Source organism: Schistocerca gregaria, chromosome 1 (assembly GCF_023897955.1).
Source record: "Schistocerca gregaria isolate iqSchGreg1 chromosome 1, iqSchGreg1.2, whole genome shotgun sequence".
Classification (NCBI taxonomy): Eukaryota; Metazoa; Arthropoda; class Insecta; order Orthoptera; family Acrididae; genus Schistocerca; species Schistocerca gregaria.
Genome location: NC_064920.1, coordinates 1,081,299,893 through 1,081,313,651, shown reverse-complemented (window position 1 = coordinate 1,081,313,651; position 13,759 = coordinate 1,081,299,893).

Here is a 13,759-nt window from a genome sequence, read left to right as displayed (position 1 = left end):
TACATGACTGTGCTTAAACTGACACACAATATTTTTTTTAGCGAAACCCAATCTGACTTTTAATAATCCCTACAAAAGAATGGCCCTGACTAACATTAACCTATACCTTTCACAAATCACTTACCTCACAAAAATCTTCGTTACTCGAAATACTGCAATACAGCGAGCGCCACTACTGCCAGCTAAATAAAAGATTCAAATTACGGAAGGCACTAACTACTGATAGGCATAGTTAGCAAATGAAAGATTTTAATACGGAACAAACAATGTATTTACCTTAATAGTCATAATATATATAGCAGTTCATGACATCCAGTCTTTTTTTTTTTTTTTTTTTTTTTTTTTTTTTTTTTTTTTTTTTTTTTTTTTTTTTGGTCTACTGACTGGTTTGATGCGTCCCGCCACGAATTCCTTTCCTGAGCTAACCTCTTCATCTCACAGTAGCACTTGCAACCTACGTCTTCAATTATTTGCTTGACGTATTCCAATCTCTGTCTTTCTCTACAGTTTTTGCCCTCTACAGTTCCCTCTAGTACAATGGAAGTCATTCCCTCATGTCTTAGCAGATGTCCTATCATCCTGTCCCTTCTCCTTACCAGTGTTTTCCCCATATTCCTTTCCTCTCCGATTCTGCGTAGAACCTCCTCATTCTTTACCTTATCAGTCCACCTAATTTTCAACATTCGTCTATAGCACCACATCTCAAATGCTTCGATTCTCTTCTGTGCCGGTTTTCCCACAGTCCATGTTTCACTACCATACAATGCTGTACTCCAGACGTACATCCTCTGAAATTTCTTCCTCAAATTAAGGCCGGTATTTGATATTAGTAGACTTCTCTTGGCCAGAAATGCGTTTTTTGCCATAGCGAGTCTGCTTTTGATGTCCTCCTTGCTCCGTCCGTCATTGGTTATTTTACTGCCTAGGTAGCAGAAATCCTTGACTTCATTGTCTTCTTGACCATCAATCCTGATGTTAAGTTTCTCGCTGTTCTCATTTCTACTACTTCTCATTACCTTCGACTTTCTCCGATTTACTCTCAAACCATACTCTGCACTCATTAAACTGTTCATTCCGTTCAGCAGATCATTTAATTCTTCTTCACTTTCACTCAGGATAGCAATGTCATCAGCGAATCGTATCATTTAAATCCTTTCACCTTGTATTTTAATTCCACTCCTGAACCTTTCTTTTATTTCCATCATTGCTTCCTCGATGTACAGATTGAAGAGTAGGGGCGAAAGGCTACAGCCTTGTCTTACACCCTTCTTAATACGAGCACTTCGTTCTTGATCGCCCACTCTTATTATTCCCTCTTGGTTGTTGTACATATTGTATATGACCCGTCTCTCTCTATAGCTTACCCCTACTTTTTTCAGAATCTCGAACAGCTTGCACCATTTTGTATTGTCAAACGCTTTTTCCAGGTCGACAAATACTATGAACGTGTCTTGATTTTTCTTTAGCCTTGCTTCCATTATTAGCCGTAACGTCAGAATTGCCTCTCTCGTGCCTTTACTTTTCCTAAAGCCAAACTGATCGTCACCTAGCGCATTCTCAATTTTCTTTTCCATTCTTCTGTATATTATTCTTGTAAGCAGCTTCGATGCATGAGCTGTTAAGCTGATTGTGCGATAATTCTCGCACTTGTCAGCTCTTGCCGTCTTCGGAATTGTGTGGATGATGCTTTTCCCTTCTGCCTTATTTGACCGTAAGTCCTGCAAAGCTCTTTTAAATTCCGATTCTAATACTGGATACCCTATCTCTTCTAAATCGACTCCTGTTTCTTCTTCTATCACATCAGACAAATCTTCACCCTCATAGAGACTTTCAATGTATTCTTTCCACCTATCTGCTCTCTCCTCTGCATTTAAAGTGGAGTTCCCGTTGCACTCTTAATGTTACCACCGTTGCTTTTAATGACGCCAAAGGTTGTTTTGACTTTCCTGTATGCTGAGTCTGTCCTTCCGACAATCATATCTTTTTCGATGTCTTCACATTTTTCCTGCAGCCATTTCGTCTTAGCTTCCCCGTACTTCCTATTTATTTCATTCCTCAGCGACTTGTATTTCTGTATTCCTGATTTTCCCGGAACTTGTTTGTACTTCCTCCTTTCATCAATCAACTGAAGTATTTCTTCTGTTACCCATGGTTTCTTCGCAGCTACCTTCTTTGTACCTATGTTTTCCTTCCCAACTTCTGTGATGGCCCTTTTTAGAGATGTCCATACCTCTTCAACTGTACTTCCTACTGCTCTATTCCTTATTGCTGTATCTATAGCGTTAGAGAACTTCAAACGTATCTCGTCATTCCTTAGAACTTCCGTATCCCACCTCTTTGCGTATTGATTCTTCCTGACTACTGTCTTGAACTTCAGCCTACTCTTCATCACTACTATATTGTGATCTGAGTCTATATCTGCTCCTGGGTACGCCTTACAATCCAGTATCTGATTTCGGAATCTCTATCTGACCATGATGTAATCTAATTGAAATCTTCCCGTATCTCCCGGCCTTTTCCAAGTATACCTCCTCCTCTTGTGATTCTTGAACAGGGTATTCGCTATTACTAGCTGAAACTTGTTACAGAACTCAATTAGTCTTTCTCCTCTTTCAGTCCTTGTCCCAAGCCCATATTCTCCTGTAACCTTTTCTTCTACTCCTTCCCCTATAACTGCATTAGATTTTCGTCCCCCTTTACATACTGCATTACCCTTTCAATATCCTCATACACTTTCTCTATCTGTTCATCTTCAGCTTGCGACGTCGGCATGTATACCTGAACTATCGTTGTCGGTGACATCTTGGATATTCGGGAATCCAGCCGGATGTTCGCGTCGTTCTCGCACGATATTTCAACAGCGTACCTCGCTGTCTTCTTCAGGTGCTACCTGAGACTGGTCCTTGGGTCGATCGAGTCCAGTATTTATGCCTGGGAGGAGCTGGGCGTTCCCTAATCGGTCCGCGCCCGCCAGACTCGGCTTCAACGGACCCCTCCAGTCGCGGATGTTCCGACTGCCGTCGGCGCCGGTTTTGGCCGTCCTCAACGGTTGTGGTTGTCATTTGAGGTGTGTCAGGCCCGATCTGAGATGTTAGGTACTCTATCTCATGACTGTTACTACGGTTTCCACTTCTGTTGCGTGCTGGGCGCTCCCTAATCGGTCCGCGCCGCGTCGTGTGTTCCATCTGAGGTCCGCGCCCGCCAGACGCGGCTACATTGTCCCTCTCTGGTGGCCGGTGTTCCCTCCGCCGTCCGCGCCCGGCCTGGCCGTCTTCTGAAGTCGAGTTCATGACCTGGGGTGTGTCAGATCTGGTCTCTAATGTCCAACACCTTGTCTCACAGCTGTTCCCTCGGCCTCCACTTATATTTCCTTCTGAATCCTGGAGTGTCCTGCGTTGAGTTTTCACAAGCTCAAGCGCAGGATTCCAGGCAGTGCTGATTTGGTATCCCGAGTCACGGTTGATTAGATTGTCTGTGACCTTAATCTCAATTGCTTCTTTAATGACACTGTCCCAATATCTTGAGGTCTGTGTCACAATCTTGGTGTCATTGTAATCCATTGAATGACCAAGTTCCAGACAAAGCTCTGCTATGGCTGATTTAGTTGCCTGTCTGAGTCTGGTATGTCTCTGGTGTTCTTTACACCTGATGTCCACAGTTCTGGTGGTCTGGCCAATGTATGACATCCCACACTGGCATGGTATGTTGTAAATACCTGGCTTGCGTAGCCCCAGGTCATCTTTTACAGTCCCCAGCATAGCCCCAATTTTTGTGGGTGGGCAAAATATGCTCCTGATGTCATATTTCTGGAGAATCCTGCTGATCTTGGTAGAGATATCGTGCGAGAACGACGCGAACATCCGGCTGGATTCCCGAATATCCAAGATGTCAACAGATCGCCGGGAAAGCATGAAGAATTATATCGTTGTCGGTGTTGGTCTGCTGTCTATTCCGATTAGAACAACCCGGTCACTGAACTGTTCACAGTAACACACCCTCTGCTCTACCTTCCTATTCATAACGAATCCTACACCTGTTATACCATTTTCTGCTGCTGTTGATATAACCCGATACTCACCTGACCAGAAATCCTTGTCTTCCTTCCACTTCACTTCACTGACCCCTACTATATCTAGATTGAGCCTTTGCATTTCCCTTTTCAGATTTTCTAGTTTCCCTACCACGTTCAAGCTTCTGAAATTCCACGTCCCGACTCCTAGAACGTTATCCTTTCGTTGATTATTCAATCTTTTTCTCATGGTAACCTCCCCCCTGGCACTCCCCTCCCGGAGATCCGAATGGGGGACTATTTCGGAATCTTTTGCCAATGGAGAGATCATCATGACACTTCTTCAACTACAGGCCACATGTCCTGTAGATACACGTTACGTGTCTTTAATGCAGTGGTTTCCATTGCCTTCTGCATCCTCATGTCGTTGATCATTGCTGATTCTTCCGCCTTTAGGGGCAATTTCCCACCCCTAGGACAAGAGAGTGCCCTGAGCCTCTATCCGCTCCTCCGCCCTCTTTGACAAGGCCGTTGGCAGAATGAGGCTGACTTCTTATGCCGGAAGTCTTTGATTATTCATCAAAATTTAGGCACTGGCGGGGATCGAACACGGGACCGAAGACGTTTTGATTATGAATCAAAGACCCTATACCACGAGTACAACCAGTCTGACAAATTTCAAAACTCCGGCATCTATCTCCCCACATCCACCACTGCTGGCGGCTCGCCTCCAACTGCGCAACGCTACACGCTGTTAACAGCCAACTGCCAAACACTACAATGGCAGACAACAATGCAAACTAGCCACCCACTGCACGCAGCACAGCCAGTTATTTTCTTACAGAGCGCTACTTGGCGTTACCAATAAAAAAAACCTAAACAGCCTACTTACGTTACGTTTTTGTGTTTCTATCACGAGCTAATTATGACTGAATAGAGAAGATAAGGGGAAGCAGGATTTGCTGGAGTATGTAAAGAGGAATGAAAACCAAAAAGCCTTGAGAGATTGTAATGATTTTCTAGTAAACGGGAAAGACTAAGGTCTTGAATAAAGAATGGAGACTAGAAAATACATCCTACTGAAGTGGCGAGAATAAGAGGTTGCAGCAAATCGACGTCACTCATCGCCAAGCAATCCCAGCGCCAGACAAATACTATTTGTCAAAAATTATCTGTTTCCGACATTGTCGATTAGCTGCCACGACAACAGCTGACGCAGATAGGCCGAAGTAAGCCTAGCGACAAGATATCTTTCGCAACAAACACGTCATTAACAAGTAACCGCAACTGGGCGATACAAAGCAGGCGATAGCCCTCGGTGTCATAATGGTCAAGTGATTGCTTCATACCGCGTGGCAACGCTCGATTGTTTTCAGCCTTCTGCCCGAGGAAAATTTTATAATTGGACGGTCGTATCGGGATAGGCGACCCCCCGCGCTGACAACCGATTAGTTTTGCGACCGTCTTGGTAAAGAGGTTTGTCGTTATCGCTTCAGTCTTGCCATTATTCGCGAAACTACTTTTTGGAAATTAATATATATTATAGTATCACTATGCCAACTACACTGAAGAGCCATAAAAGTGGCACACCTGCCTAATAACGTGTAGGGCCCTGCGAGCAAGCAGACGTGCAGCAACACGTCGTGGGATGGACTCGTCTAATACCTGAAGTAATGCTGGAGGGAATTGACATCATGAATCCTGCAGGGCTCTCCATAAGAGTACGAAGGGGTGCAGATCTCTTCTGAACAGCACGTTGCGAGGCATCCCAGATATGCGCAATAATGTTCATGTCTGGGGTGTCTGGTGGCCAGCGGAAGTGTTTAAACTGATAAGAGTGTTCCTGGAGTCAGTCTAGCAATTCTGGACGTGTAGGGTGTCGCATTGTCCTACTGGAATTGCCAAAGTCCGTCGGAAAGCGCGATGGATGCAGTTGATCAGACAGGATGCTTATGTACGTGTCACCTGTCAGAGTCATGTCTAGACGTATCGGGAGTCATATATGACTCCAGCTTCACGTGCCCCACACCATTAACAGAGACTCCACCAGTTTGAACAGTTTCCTGGTGATATACAGAGTCCATGGATTCGTGAGATTGTCTCCAGATCCGTACACGTCTATCAGCTCGATACAATTTGAAAAGAGACTCGTTCGACTGCGAGATGCCGGCGCTAGCAGCGTATTTAACACTAAATTCTTCTAGAACCTTCATACGGAAATGATTCTTTAAGCCCTCCCTTTTCTAACTCCGACTTTTGTTGCTACACACGGATTAAGAAGAAACACGAACTGACTGTAATCGACCCTGGAAATGGAGTAGAAAGAGTTTGGCATCTCCAATAATTTAATTTGATAGATATTAATTTGATAAAGGAAAGTTTCATTAACGCAGTGAGAAATGAAAGGGTTGCTCTACCGATCAACAGAATGGAGGTTCTGTCCAAAATAACAATTTGATTTATTATGACTAAACTCAAAATAATAAACAAAGCACATGAAACATTTACAATACGTCAAATTGGATACTCAAATAAATGCTGTGAAGGTGAAGTTGCCCATAAAGTAGATTGTGACATTTATGACCAAGTGAAATGTGGAGCCAATTCCTTGCAACTCAAATCTTAAGAGAAACATCCAGCTAACCCAACATTAATTGCGGCTCCCATGAACCATGGACCTTGCCGTTGGTGGGGAGGCTTGCGTGCCTCAGCGATACAGATGGCCGTACCGTAGGTGCAACCATAACGGAGGGGTATCTGTTGAGAGGCCAGACAAACGTGTGGTTCCTGAAGAGGGGCAGCAGCCTTTCTCAGTAGTTGCAGGGGCAACAGTCTGGATGATTGACTGATCTGGCCTTGCAACATTAACCAAAACGGCCTTGCTGTGCTGGTACTGCGAACGGCTGAAAGCAAGGGGAAACTACAGCCGTAATTTTTCCCGAGGACATGCAGCTTTACTGTATGATTAAATGATGATGGCATCCTCTTGGGTAAAATATTCCGGAGGTAAAATAGTCCCCCATTCGGATCTCCGGGCGGGGACTACTCAGGAGGATGTCGTTATCAGGAGAAAGAAAACTGGCGTTCTACGGATCGGAGCGTGGAATGTCAGATCCCTTAATCGGGCAGGTAGGTTAGAAAATTTAAAAAGGGAAATGGATAGGTTAAAGTTAGATATAGTGGGAATTAGTGAAGTTCGGTGGCAGGAGGAACAAGACTTCTGGTCAGGTGACTACAGGGTTATAAACACAAAATCAAATAGGGGTAATGCAGGAGTAGGTTTAATAATGAATAGGAAAATAGGAATGCGGGTAAGCTACTACAAACAGCATAGTGAACGCATTATTGTGGCCAAGATAGATACGAAGCCCACACCTACTACAGTAGTACAAGTTTATATGCCAACTAGCTCTGCAGATGATGAAGAAATGTACGATGAAATAAAAGAAATTATTCAGATAGTGAAGGGAGACGAAAATTTAATAGTAATGGGTGACTGGAATTCGAGTGTAGGAAAAGGGAGAGAAGGAAACATAGTAGGTGAATATGGATTGGGGCTAAGAAATGAAAGAGGAAGCCGCCTAGTAGAATTTTGCACAGAGCACAACTTAATCATAGCTAACACTTGGTTTAAGAATCATGAAAGAAGGTTGTATACGTGGAAGAACCCTGGAGATACTAAAAGGTATCAGATAGATTATATAATGGTAAGACAGAGATTTAGGAACCAGGTTTTAAGTTGTAAGACATTTCCAGGGGCAGATGTGGACTCTGACCACAATCTATTGGTTATGACCTGTAGATTAAAACTGAAGAAACTGCAAAAATGTGGGAAATTAAGGAGATGGGACCTGGATAAACTGAAAGAACCAGAGGTTGTACAGAGTTTCAGGGAGAGCATAAGGGAACAATTGACAGGAATAGGGGAAAGAAATACAGTAGAAGAAGAATGGGTAGCTCTGAGGGATGTAGTAGTGAAGGCAGCAGAGGATAAAGTAGGTACAAAGACGAGGGCTGCTAGAAATCCTTGGGTAACAGAAGAAATATTGAATTTAATTGATGAAAGGAGAAAATATAAAAATGCAGTAAATGAAGCAGGCAAAAAGGAATACAAACGTCTCAAAAATGAGATCGACAGGAAGTGCAAAATGGCTAAACAGGGATGGTTAGAGGACAAATGTAAGGATGTAGAAGCTTATCTCACTAGGGGTAAGATAGATACTGCCTACAGGAAAATTAAAGAGACCTTTGGAGAGAAGAGAACCACGTGTATGAATATCAAGAGCTCAGATGGCAGCCCAGTTCTAAGCAAAGAAGGGAAGGTAGAAAGGTGGAAGGAGTATATAGAAGGTTTATACAAGGGCGATGTACTTGAGGACAATATTATGGAAATAGAAGAGGATGTAGATGAAGACGAAATGGGAGATACGATACTGCGTGAAGAGTTTGACAGAGCACTGAAAGACCTGATTCGAAACAAGGCCCCCGGAGTACAACATTCCATTAGAACTACTGACGGCCTTGGGAGAGCCAGTCATGACAAAACTCTACCAGCTGGTGAGCAAGATGTATGAGACAGGCGAAATACCCTCAGACTTCAAGAAGAATATAATAATTCCAATCCCAAAGAAAGCAGGTGCTGACAGATGTGGAAATTACCGAACTATCAGTTTAATAAGTCACAGCTGCAAAATACTAACGCGAATTCTTTACAGACGAATGGAAAAACTGGTAGATGCAGACCTCGGGGAGGATCAGTTTGGATTCCGTCGAAATGTTGGAACACGTGAGGCAATACTGACCTTACGACTTATTTTAGAAGAAAGATTAAGAAAAGGCAAACCTACGTTTCTAGCATTTGTAGACTTAGAGAAAGCTTTTGACAATGTTGACTGGAATACTCTTTTTCAAATTCTAAAGGTGGCAGGGGTAAAATACAGGGAGCGAAAGGCTATTTATAATTTGTACAGAAACCAGATGGCAGTAATAAGAGTCGAGGGGCATGAAAGGGAAGCAGTGGTTGGGAAAGGAGTGAGACAGGGTTGTAGCCTCTCCCCGATGTTTTTAATCTGTATATTGAGCAAGCAGTAAAGGAAACAAAAGAAAAATTTGGAGTAGGTATTAAAATTAATGGAGACGAAGTAAAAACTTTGAGGTTCGCCGATGACATTGTAATTCTGTCAGAGACGGCAAAGGACTTGGAAGAGCAGTTGAACGGAATGGACAGTGTCTTGAAAGGAGGATATAAGATGAACATTAACAAAAGCAAAACGAGGATAATGGAATGTAGTCAAATTAAATCGGGTGATGCTGAGGGAATTAGATTAGGAAATGAGACACTTAAAGTAGTAAAGGAGTTTTGCTATTTAGGAAGTAAAATAACTGATGATGGTCGAAGTAGAGAGGATATAAAATGTAGACTGGCAATGGCAAGGAAAGCGTTTCTGAAGAAGAGAAATTTGTTAACATCGAATATAGATCTATGTATCAGGAAGTCGTTTCTGAAAGTATTTGTTTGGAGTGTAGCCATGTATGGAAGTGAAACATGGACGATAACTAGTTTGGACAAGAAGAGAATAGAAGCTTTCGAAATGTCGTGCTACAGAAGAATACTGAAGATAAGGTGGATAGATCACGTAACTAATGAGGAGGTATTGAATAGGATTGGGGAGAAGAGAAGTTTGTGGCACAACTTGACTAGAAGAAGGGATCGGTTGGTAAGACATGTTTTGAGGCATCAAGGGATCACAAATTTAGCATTGGAGGGTAAAAATCGTAGAGGGAGACCGAGAGATGAGTACACTAAGCAGATTCAGAAGGATGTAGGTTGCAGTAGGTACTGGGAGATGAAGCAGCTTGCACAGGATAGAGTAGCATGGAGAGCTGCATCAAACCAGTCTCAGGACTGAAGACAACAACAACAACAAGAACTGTAGTGAGAACTCAGACAATGAACACCCAAGACAGAACCACATTAGAAAAGACGGGAACAGGCGCGCTCTGCTGAGCTCTGATTGTCACATAGCTAACTTAAGGACATCACACACATCCATGCCCGAGGCAGGATTCGAACCTGCGGTCGCGCGGTTCCAGACTGAAACGCCTAGAACGGCTCGGCCACACCGGCCGGCAACCATGAATGAGCAGCGCCTATTAGACGGAGGGAGACTGACAGGCGATCAGCTCCAGTCATTACACCAGGAAGGAGGTACACGGCTCGTGTTGTCTGTAGTTCAACCATGCCTAGAAGGTCAATACCGCGGTTCGACCGCGTCCGCATTTTTACTTTGTGCCAGGAACGGCTCTCCACAATGGAAGTGTCCAGGCGTCTAGGAGTGAACCATTGCGATGTTGTTCGGACGTGGAGGAGATACAGTGAGACAGCAACTGTTGATGACGTGCCTCGCTCAGGCCGCCCAAGGGCTGCTACTGCAATGGATGACCACTACGTGCGGATTATGGCTCGGAGGAACACTGACAGCAACGCCACCATGTTGAATAACGCATCATGTTCTCTTCACTGATGAGTGTAGCATATGCCTTCAACCAGACAATCGCCGGCGACGGGTTTGGAGACAACCCGGTCAGGCTGATTGCCTTAGACACACTGTCCAGCGAGTGCAGCAAAGTGGAGGTTCCCTGCTTTTTTGGGGTGGCATTATGTGGGGCTGATGTACGCCGCTGGTGGTCATGTAAGGCGCCGTAACGGCTGTACGACACGTGAATGCCATCCTCCGACCGATAGTGCAACCATATCGTCAGCATATTGGCGAGGCATTCGTCTTCATGGACGACGATTCGCGTCCCAATCTTGGACGTCTTGTGAATGACCTCCTTCAGGATAACGGCATAGCTCGACTAGAGTGGCCAGCATGTTCTCCAGAAATGAACCCTATCGAACATGCCTAGGATAGATTGAAAAGGGCTGTTTATGGACGACTCTGAGGGGTCTACGCCGAATCGCCGTTGAGGAATGGAACAATTTGGACCAACAGTGCGTTGATGAACTTGTGGATAGTATGGCACGACGAATACAGGCATGCATCAAAGCAAGAGATAGTGCTACTGCTTATTAGAAGTACCTGTGTATGCAGCAATTAGGACCACCACCTCTAAAGGCCTCGCTGTACGGTGGTACAACATGCAATATGTGTTTTCATGAGCAATAAAAAGGGCGGAAAGGATGTTTATGTTAATCTCTATTGCAATTTTCTGTCAGGTTCCGGAACTCTCGGAATCGAGGTGACGCAAAACTTTTTTTGATGTGTGTATATCTTTCCGTGCGAGCCCTGATTTCCCTTATTTTGATATTATGATCGTTTCTCCCTATGTACGTCGGTGTCAACAAGATATTTTCGCATCCGGAGAAGAAAATTGGCGACTGAAATTTCGTGCGAAGACCCCTGCCTTTCTTTTAATGAAGTCCAGCCCATGACTGTTAGTCAACAGACCGTTATCTTCGAGGTAATTCATAATGTTCGAACACAATATATGTTCCAGAATCCTGCTGCATATCGTCATTAATGATATTGACCTGTTATTTAGTGGATTACTCCTACTACATTTCTTGAATATTGCTGGGACCTGTGCAACTTTCTAGTCTTTGGGTACGGATATTTCGTCAAGCGGACGGTTGTATATGATTGTTAAGTATGGAGCTATTGCATTAGCATACTCTGAAAGGAACCTATTTAATATACAGACTGGACCAGAAGACTTGCTTTAAGTGATTTAAGTTGCTTCAATACTTCGAGGATATCTAGTTCTACGTTACTCATGTTGGCAGGTGCTTTCGACTCGATTTCTGGAATATTTACTTCTTCCTCTTCGGTGAATGCATTTCGGAAAGCTTGCTTAGTAACTGTGCTTTGGCAGCACTGTCTTCGATAGTACCTCCAGTGCTATCGCGCAGAGAAGGCATTGTTTGTGTCTTGCCGCTAGCATACTTCGCATAAGACCAGAATCTCTTAGGATTTTCTGCCAGGTTTCGAGACAAAATTTAGTTGTGGAAACTGTTATAAGCAACTCGCATTGAACTCCACGCTAAATTTCGAGCTTCTGTAAACGATCGCCAGTCTTGGAGATTTTGCGTCTGTTTAAATTTAGCATGTTTCTTTCGTTGTTTCTGTGTGTTCTGACCCGTTTTATGTACCAAGGAGGATCAGCTCCATCGTTTGTTAATTTATTTGGTATAAATCTTTCAATTGTTGCCAATTTACTGTTTCTGTTTCTTTGAATTCAAGCCACATCGTGTCTACACTTACATTGTTTATTTGGAAGGAGTGGAGATTGTCTCTCAGGAAGGCGTCAAGTGAATTTTTATCCGCTTTTTTGAATAGATATATTTTTCGTTTATTTTTCGAGGAGTCAGGAGTTACGCTACGACAACCCTGTGTTCACTAATCCCTGTATCCGTTTTACTGCTCGTTATTCACTCAGGATTATTTGTTGCTAAGAGGTCAAGTGTGTTTTCACAACTGTGTACAATTCGAGTGGGCTCATGAACTAATTGCTCGAAATAATTTTCAGAGAATGCGTTTAGCACAATTTCGTATGATATTTTATGCGTACCTTCGCATTTAAACATGTATTTTCGCCAACATATCGAGAATAAATTGAAACCATCACGAACTATAACTGTACGAGTCGGGTACGTTTATTAAATCAGACTCATGTTTTCTTTGAACCTTTGAGCAATTGTATCATCTGATTTAGGAGGTCGGTAAAAGGATCCAATAATCATTTTATTTCCATTGCCAAGAATGACCTCCACCCATACGAATTTCCAGGACCTATTACTCCAGTTTTGCTGCAATATAAGCTACTAACAACAACCGCCAACTGTGTTTAGTCTATCCTTTCTGAACACCGTTAGGTCCTTAACTAAAATTTCGGCTGAACTTATCTCAGGCATCACCCAGCTTTCTGTGCCTATAACTATTTGAACATTAGTGATTTCTATTACCACTTAGAGCTCTGGTACTTTCCCAACACAGCTACGACAATTTAGAACTGTCATACCGCTGGTTCCTGTATCTACGTTCTTCCTGTGTTTGACATGCACACTTTGAGACAGAAGCCGTTTCTATGTTTCCCCGAGAGCCTCCATCCTAAAAAAAACACGCAGTCCTAGCCACACAGCCCCTGCTACCCGTGTAGCCCTCTCCTGCGTTTAGTGGAGCCCGAAACGAAACCACCGCATGGCGCAAGTGCAGGAATCTGCAGTCTACACCGACGCAGAATCGTCAGAGCTTCTGATTCAGACTCTCCACGCGGCTCTGTTCTAGAGGTCCGCAGTCGGTCCTGTCGACCACTAACGATACAGGACGGGAATGGTCGGTGTTGTTCACAAGCCAATTGATGACGAGCAGATGTACTATCGGCAACAGCTGATTTTTTGAGATTTTGGCTTCGAGAATGCCGTACCCATACACCCCATTTCTGAATCTTCCCCACTGCATGAAAATATCGCACGATGGGCGAATGATCACAGTTTATCACATTTTTCTGCTCCCGAGTACAGTGACGTGGTAATTGTGGGTTAATCCGTTCAATGGTCTTCTTCATCAGACTGCGAAAATCTTCCTGAACGCAGAGAGTCGCTGACGTCATAACTATCCTACTTAAAGTGAGAAAACCATTTTCTTGTAGTACTTTCTCCAATCGCATTGTCCCCATACACGGCGCAAATGTTTCTGCCCGCCTCCGCTGCTATAACCCCTCTACTGAACTTAAACAGAAGGACATGTC